Here is an 8,864-nt window from a genome sequence, read left to right as displayed (position 1 = left end):
AATTCATATGGAATTTGGCAACTCTCTGGGGTCAGGGTATGTTAGCTTTTTGTGTGAGGGAAAAGGGAGTTGTCTGTGTTGAGAGGGAAGGAGAGAAGGGGGGTTGGCAGAAGTGGGGGGGGGGATCCCATTATCATAGGCTAACGTGCCACGAGGACAGGATAGGTTTCCTCAGAGTGGGCAACCGGGGTGGGGTGTCAGGGCTAGAGGGCTTTCTCCATAATTACTCTCCGGAGTTCTTCCGATGGCAAAATGGTGAGTGCAAAGCTTCCCAAATTTTCTCCTTTTACATTGCCTTCATGGCACCCCTCAGGCCAAAAGAAATACCTAACAGTTGAATTTATTAAGCAGCTGGATCCAAATGACTTACTAAGACTTTATGTCTTAAGAGCTCAGTAGCCATCTGTGAAAACAAAAAAATAATTTTTTGTTTCATTCTTAAGCAGACATAGTGACTTCCCAGTGGGATGAGTGCACCTGTTGAGCTCTACAAAACTGGGAATCAGATTGGGCACTGCCACTCTCATTTCCTGCTCCACGATGACTTTCATGTGTCTGCTTTTTATCACAGTACCTCTGAAAACTGAGCGTTTTAAATGGGCTTCACGTTGCAGCTGTGAATGACCTAGAGCTAGTCGTTCACATGGAGACCAATGGATGTTGAGCAGCACCGTGTTTCCCTGGGCACCCAACCAAGCACATGTGGGCATGTGGCTAAGAGCACAGACTTGGAAACTCACCTGCCAAGACCAGAATTCAGACTGTACAACTCACCTTGGGATGTTGGGCAAGTTAGCTTCTAGTGTCTCAGTCTTTCCATATACAAAAAGGGAATAATAATAGAACTGATCTTGCTGGGTCTTGAGGGGATTAAATGAAGCTCCTACATGTAAAAGCACTTAACACACAAGTCATCCAGTGCTCGACACTGTTTATAGACTTAAGGACTGACCACACATCCTTGTTGGCTGAGACAGTCTCCATTTATGAAATTATTATTAGAACCCTCATTCTTTTTCAAATTGCCCTGGTTTGGAGGATAAATTCTGTGACCATGGTACCCTTACATTTATTAGCTCGTTGGGTGCTCATTAAGTCGCCACAGACACTGGGATTTAAATTTAAGTGGTCTGGCTATGGGACCCCTGCTCTTAAACACCAGAGAAGTGCTTCTTCTTTTTTTTTTAAATTTTTAAAAAATGTTTATTTATTTTTTGAGAAAGAGATACAGTGTGAGCGGGGGAGGCACAGAGAGAGAGGGAGACACAGAATCTGAAGCAGACTCCAGGCTCTGAGCTGTCAGCACAGGCTTGACGCGAGGCTCGAACTCACAGACTGTGAGATCATGACCTGAGCCAAAGTCGGACACCTAACCAACCGAGCCACCCAGGGACCCCCAGAGCAGTGCTTCTTAACCAGGGGTGATTTTTAAATACACACACACACACACACACACACACACAAACACACACACTGTGGCTGTAGAGATAGAGACATTGGTAATGTTTGGAGACACTTTGGTTGTCACAACTCAAAGGTTGCTACTGGAATTCAATGGGTAGGGGAGAGGTGGGAGCTACTGCTGGACACTGCACAAAGCACAGAACAGCCAATTGTCCAGCCCCCAAATGCCAATAGTGTTGAAGTTAAAGAACCCTGTAACAGGGGCACCTGGGTGGCTCAGTCGGTTGAGCGTCCGACTTCGGCTCAGGTCATGATCTCACAGTCTGTGAGTTCGAGCCCCGCATCGGGCTCTGTGCTGATGGCTCAGAGCCTGGAGCCTGCTTCCAATTCCGCGTCTCCCTCTCTCTCTGTCCCTTCCCTGCTCATGCTCTGTCTCTCTCTGTCTCAAAAATAAATAAAAACATTAAAAAAAAATACAAAAAAAAAAAAAGAAAAGAACCCTGTAACAGATGCTATTACCTCACCAGACTTGACTTCTGTTGTAAAGTCCCACCTAGTGGCAAAAGCCAGAAATGGTATTATTTTCCTTGTTGAGGTTTCCTAGGAAACTGTAATCCCTCTAACCACAGGTGAGCCTCAGCTTTGTGCTCTGGCCCCAGGTGTGCATGGCTGCAAAATATCCTTGGTCCGTGGGACAGGATGTGAAGTCGTCAGGGTGAATTGACCTCACAAGTTCCTCAGAGTCAACATGGCCCGAAACTACAGGCTGAGCCCTCATTATGAGAGTTGCTTTTATTGCTCATGGTCATTACTTGCTATTATTACTATAGCTTTGTAATATAGCTTGAAATCATGATGCCTCCAGTTTTGTTCTTTTTTCTCAAGATTGCTTTAGCGAGTTGGGTCTTCCATGGTTCTACACAAATTTTAGGATTGTTTGTTCTATTTCTCTGAAAAGTGCCATTAGAATTTTGATAGAGATTGTACTGAGTCTGTAGCTTGCTTAATGTGGCCATTTTGACAATATTAATTCTTCTAATCCATGAGCATGAACTATCTTTCCATTTATTTTTGTCTTCTTCAATTTACTTCATCAATGTCTTATAGTTTTCAGTACATAGGTTTTTCACCTCCTTGGTTAAATTTATTCCTAGGTATTCTATTCTTTTTGATGCAATTGTTAATGGGATTGTTTTCTTAATTTCTTTTCCTGGTATTTCATTGTTAGTATATAAAAACACAACAGATTTTTGTATATTGATTTTGTATCCTGCAACTTTACTGAATTTGTTTCTTAGTTCTATCAGGTATTTTTGGTGAAGTCTTTAGGGTTATAAATAAAATAATGTTGTCTGCAAATAGTGACAGTTTTACTTCTTCCTTTTCAATTTAGATGCCTTTTATTTCTTTGTTCTGGCTAGGACTTCTAATACAATGTCGAATAAAAATGGCGAGAATGGGTGTCCTTGTCTTGTACTGGTATTATAGGAAAGGCTTTCAGCTTTTCACCATTGAGTATGATGTTAGCTGTGGGCTCGTCATATATGGCCTTTATTATGTTGAAGTACGTTCACTCTATACCCACTTTATTGACAGTCTTTATCGTAAATGGATGCCAAATTTTGCCAACTGCTTTCTCTACATCTATTGAGATGATCACATAATTTTTATCCTTCATTTTGTTAATGTGATATTTGATTGATTCGTGGATATTGAACCATCCTTGCATCCCTGGAATAAATCTCACTTGATAATGGTGAATGATTCTTTAATTTATTGTTGAATTTGGTTTGCTAATATTTCGTTGAGGATTTTCACATCTATGTTCATCAGGAATAGTGTCCTGAAATTTTCTTTTTTCATGGTGTCCTCCTCTGGTTTTGGTGTGGGATAATGCTGACCTCATAAAATGAGTTTGGAAGATTTATCCCCTCTTCAATTTTTTGGAAGAGTTTGAGAGGGATAGGTTTTAAATCTTCTTTGAATGTTTGGTTGAATTCACCAGTGAAGCTTTCTGGGCCTGGACTTGTGTTTGTTAGGTGGGTTTTAATTATTAATTGAATCTCCTTACTAGTAATTGGTCTAGTATAGATTTTATATTCCTTCATGATTCAGTCTTAGATGATTGTCTATTTCTAGGAATTTATGCATTTCTCTAGTTGTTCAATATGTGACATATAATTTTTTATAGTAGTCTCCTATGATCCTTTGTGTTTTTTCAATATCAGTTGTAACTTCTCTTTCATTTCTGATTTTATTTATTTAAGCCCTCTTCCTTTTTTCTTGGTGAGTCAAACTACCATGTGATCTGGCAATTCTACTTCTGGGTATTTGTGGGAAGAAAATGAAAATTCTAATTTGAAAAGATATAGGAGTGCCTGGGTGGCTTAGTTGGTTGAACATCCTACCCCTGATTTCAACTCAGGTCGTGATCTCAAGCCCTATGTCAGGCTCTGCACTGAGCAGGGAGCCTGCTTAGCATTCTCTCTCTCTCTCTCTCTCTCTCTCTCTCTCTCTCTCTCTTTCTCTCTCCCTCTCCCCACCACCCTCCTCTCTAAATTAAAAAAAAGTAAAGATATATGCACCCCTATGTTCACTGTAACATTGTCTACAATACCAAAGATATGAAAACAACCTAAGTGTCCATCAATGGATGAATTGATAAAAAAGATGTGAAAAAAAAAAAAAAGATGTGAGATACACACGCACACACACAATGGAGGACTTCTCAGCCATAAAGAATGAAATATACCATTTGCAACAACATGGATGGACCTTGAGGGTATTATGTTAAGTGAAATTAGTCAGAGAAAGACAAATACCAAATGATTTTGCTTATATGTGGAAGCTAAAAAACAAAACAAATGAGAAAAACAAAAACAAATTCACAGGGAACATAGTGGTAGTTGCCAGAAGGGAGGGGGCTTGGGGAGTGGGTAAAATGAGGGAAGGAAATCAGGAGGTGCAAACTTCCAGTTATAAAATAAGTAAGTCATAGTGATATCATGTACAACATGGTGACTGTAGTCACCAATATTGTTTTGCCTGTTTGAAAGTTTCTAAGAGAGCTGAGCTTGGAAGTTCTCATCATAAGAAAAAAAATTGTAATTAGATGATGGAGGTTAACTAAACTTATAGTGGTGATCATTTTGCAATGTATACAAATATCAAATCATTATGTTTATACACCCAAAACTAATATATTATTTGTTAATGTTATTTTTTAAAATTTTTTAATGTTTATTTTTGAGAGAGACAGAGACAAAGCATGAATGGGGAGGTGCGAGAGGGAGGGAGACACAAAATCCGAAGCAGACTCCAGGCTCTGAGCTGTCAGCACAGAGCCTTATGCGGGGCTAGAACCCAGGAACCGCAAGATCATGACCTGAGCCGAAGTCAGACGCTCAACTGACTGAGCCACCCAGGCACCCCTGTTAATGTTATTTTAATAAAAAATAAAACAAAATGGTATTAGGCTTAAAAAAAATACTATTATTATCATGCTCCTCTGCTTCTTCCACTCTAGATAAAATGATAGAAATGGAGACGAGGATTCACCAAGTGTAAATATGAACAGTCTGGTTTTGGGGCTAAAGGGAAGACCACATTGAAGGATGACTTCTGTGCCTGTTTATTTTATATTTTTAACCAGACAGGAGCAGAGGACTTTTTCTGCATGTGGTTTTTCAAATTTTCCTCTAGAAAAAGTTTACAAAGTTTGTATAAAAATGCTTGCTGGCCCATCGCTTCCTTTGCAAACCTCTCCTGTGAGTAGTCTATCCGTCATCTGTCATCTCCCCATTCACCTGACTGTATCGATCCGAGTTGAGACATAAGTCCTTGCAGACATCAGAGTGTCTCCTGCAAAATCAGGATCTACTCCAGAGCAGAATGCAAAGGGTGCTGCCCTCGTGTAAAGATTTTAAGTCTTCCTCCTACCTCTGTTCTTCCTATCCTGCTAAGGAGGGTTCCCGCCGCACCCCAGACCCAATTGCCCTGACCATGCCCAGCTGGGTAACTGCCTTGGCCAGGCCAGGCCAGGGTGGGTGGGGGAGGTGAAGGCCGCCTCGTGCTCTGAGAAAGGCCCCTGGTGCTCCTTCTTCCAGGCCGCCCCAGAGTTCCCAGGTAGACGAGTTCTGAGCAGCATTCCGGCACATCGGAAGGCATTGGAGACCAAGCCGCACCTGGGAAAGGGCAGGTGCTCTCGTGCGCCTCAGGCCTGTGGTCCTCTCCACTGTCCGCCTCGTACCTGTGAGACGGAAGAAGGAAACCCAAGTAGGAGCTGGAAAATGGAAACGCTAAACCCCAGAGGGACAAGTAATCAGCCCCCGGTGGTGAAATACTCACATACCAGAGCCCAGGGCAGGGATCTTTAAACAAGATCTGGTGGCCCAACCACAGCTAGCACATGCAATGTGTCCTATAAATTAGAAAAAGTGCCCCCTCTGAGCAGACGGTTAGGAAAAGGCACCTCTTCCTCAGGGTTGATGCAGCCAAGGCTCCGGGCTTGGCAAGCGGGGCCTGGCTGGGTTTCAGCCTGTGCACGCGCCCCTCAGGCAGGCATCCTCTGCAGGGAACAGCCCGCTCGTTCATTCGCTGTGGCTCTGCCTCAGAGCGTGTGGGCTTGTGGCAGCAACGGTCCTTCCCGCTGGCTCTTCCTGCCCACTGGTTTCTGTCCAGGCTCTCAAAGGCCAACCCCTACCCTATCACCAACTGGGCAAGGCCCCGCGTGTGTCTCACTGGGCCAATCATTTGCCCGGGGAATTTCCTCCAGCTCCCTGTTGCCCGTGTCTCCCCTGAGGAATTGAAGAGCAGAAAGCAAGGGTCGGCCTTGCAGCAGCTGTGAGGACTGAGATGTACAAAGGGGCTGACTCCCTTGTGCTGAACAGCCAGGCCTGACCACTGTCATTGGAGTCCCAGCGTGACTCTTTCCTGAGGTAGATAAAAAGGGTGGGACCGGTCCGAAAGCAGCTCCTGCTTCCCTGAGGGGGACTTAGGAGCCAGTAAAGTCAAGGATCAGCTCCACTTCTGAGGTAACTTTGGAGGAGGACAGTGAGGAACAGGCCGACTGGCAGGGTAGGTGGGGGAGAATAAGAATATTACTACTACTACCAGCAATCAAACATCTATGTGGTAATTACCACATTCTAGGTGCTATCTTAAACACTACTATTAACTCATTTAATCTTTGTAATGATTCTGTGAGGTACTGTGGTGGTTATAAGATATGGCTGCAAATTTTTTCATATACCTCCCTTCAAAAGGTGGAGGCTAATTTTCCTCCCCTTGCACTCTGGCTGGACTTACTTTCTTCTAAAGAGTGACTATAGCAGAAGTGATGTGATGTGACGTCACAGGCTAGGTCACACAAAGGATGTACCTTCTGCTGGCGCTCTCTCCAGTATCTCTTGCTCTGGCGGGTGAGGCAGCCACCATGTTGTGAGGATCCTCAAGCAGCCCAGTTAGGGAGAAACTAAGGCCCCCTGCCACCAGCTGGCACCAACTTACCAGCCACAGGAGTGAGCCACCTTGGAAACATCTTCCAGCCCCAGCTGAGCCTTCGACTACTGTACCCCCGACCTACCTCTGACGGAACCTCAGGAGAATTCGTGACAGAGTCGCCGAGCTAAGCTGCTCCTGAATACTTGACCCGCAGAAACTGAGGTAATAAATGTTTATTGTTGTTATAAGCCACTGAGTTTGGGGGTAATTTGCTTCATAGCAAAAGATAAGGAATGCCAGCTGGTACTTTTATTATCTCTATTTTACAGATGTGAAAACGGAAGCATAGAAAAGTCATGGAATTTGCTTTAGGTCCTGGTAGATGGGATCTGAGACCAGGCGGTCTGGCTCCAGGGCCTGTGCTCTCAAGCCCTATGGTAAATCTGTCAGGACTCAAAATCATAAGAAGACTGAGACCTGTGGCAGAGACACAGCTCGGGGGACTCAGCAGTGGTCCCAATCCTTGGGTCCTGCTCGTTTTACCAATGGGCTCTAGTCTTCCTGTCCAAACTGGGAGTTACCAGAAAGCTTTCCAATGCATTTCTTGCTTGCTTAAATTGGCCGGAATTAACTCCTGTTGCTTGTCAGCAAGAAGCCTGATCAATGGGAAGAGACCTATCCTCCCCAAACCCTGCTGCTGTTTTAAGGACAGAGACTTTTCTTTCTTTCTTTTTTTTTTTTTTTAATGTTTATTCAGTTCCTGGGAGAGAAAGACAGAGCATGAGCAGGGGACGGGCAGATGGAGAGGGAGACACAGAATCCGAAGCAGGCTCCAGGCTCTGAGCTGTCAGCACAGAGCCCAATGCAGGGCTCAAACTCACGAACTGTGAGATCATGACCTGAGCTGAAGTCAGTTGCTTAACTGACTGAGCCACCCAGGCACTCCGAGACAGAGTCTTTATTTTAATGGCAGCGGGAAGAAGGAATGTTGCTGGTTACCTCATTCCAGGCTTCTGAGGAGAGAAGCAATCAAAGGCTTCAGACACACAATTTTAAACTCAGAAAGGAATGCAGTTTAGGGATGGCCCATCCCTACTTAAGTGGCAGCTTTTCTCTGTGGTCCCCTCTTGGCCAGGAGCCACCCTGGCCCTCCTAGTAAGGAAAGTGGTCCACTCTGCACACACAGATGGGGCACTTACCGCAAGCCAGACACGAGGCCCAGCCCGAGAAAAGCAAAGGCAGGAGATGAGTGGTGCCAGCCCAAGCCCAGAAGAGCCTTCTACAGTCCAGGATGTGGCTTCACTGAAATTCTGCAGGTCCCAAGGAGACCAAAGTCTCACACAGAGTGTGGCATAATTCATCTTGCGTCATTTTTCTTTCTTTTTTTTGGCTACTTTATTTGTTCTGGGTTTCTGATTACAAAACAGGAAGATTTAGAAAATGCAAGAAATAACTCAGAGAAAATAAACCCAGACATCATTCTTCCATACAGAGATAACCCCATGGGATTTTGCTGTATAGCCTTCTGGTGGTTTTTTGTTTTTGTTTTTGTTTTTGTTTTTATTTTTGTTTTTGTTTTCTGTGCATTTGAGGCTGCCTGTTGGCATACAAGCACTTTACAAATTGGGGGGTTGGGAGTTCATTCATGCTGCACATGCTATTTTTTTTTAATGCTTTTATTCATATTTGAGAGAGAGACAGAGCACAAGTGGGGGAGGGGCAGAGAGAGATGGAGACACAGAATATGAAGCAGGCTCCAGACTCTGAGCAGTCAACAAAGAGCCAGAGCCCGACGCAGGACTCCAGCCCACGAGCGGCGAGATCATGACCTGAGCCGAAGTCAGACGCTCAACCAACTGAGCCACCCAGGTGCCCCTGCACATGCTATTTTGTAATACACATTAAAAACATTTCCTGGGACTCATTTTTCTATTCTGTCCTTCAGTTCTCTCACGCACGTGGCTGCCCCATGATGTATTTAGTGCACCTCTTGCTGCCCAGGGAGGGCTTGGCTGCAA

The sequence above is a fragment of the Panthera pardus genome, unplaced genomic scaffold (genome assembly GCF_024362965.1).
Source record: "Panthera pardus isolate Hobbes unplaced genomic scaffold, ASM2436296v1 HiC_scaffold_22, whole genome shotgun sequence".
NCBI classification, from domain to species: domain Eukaryota; kingdom Metazoa; phylum Chordata; class Mammalia; order Carnivora; family Felidae; genus Panthera; species Panthera pardus.
Note: the sequence above shows the minus strand (reverse complement) of the source record.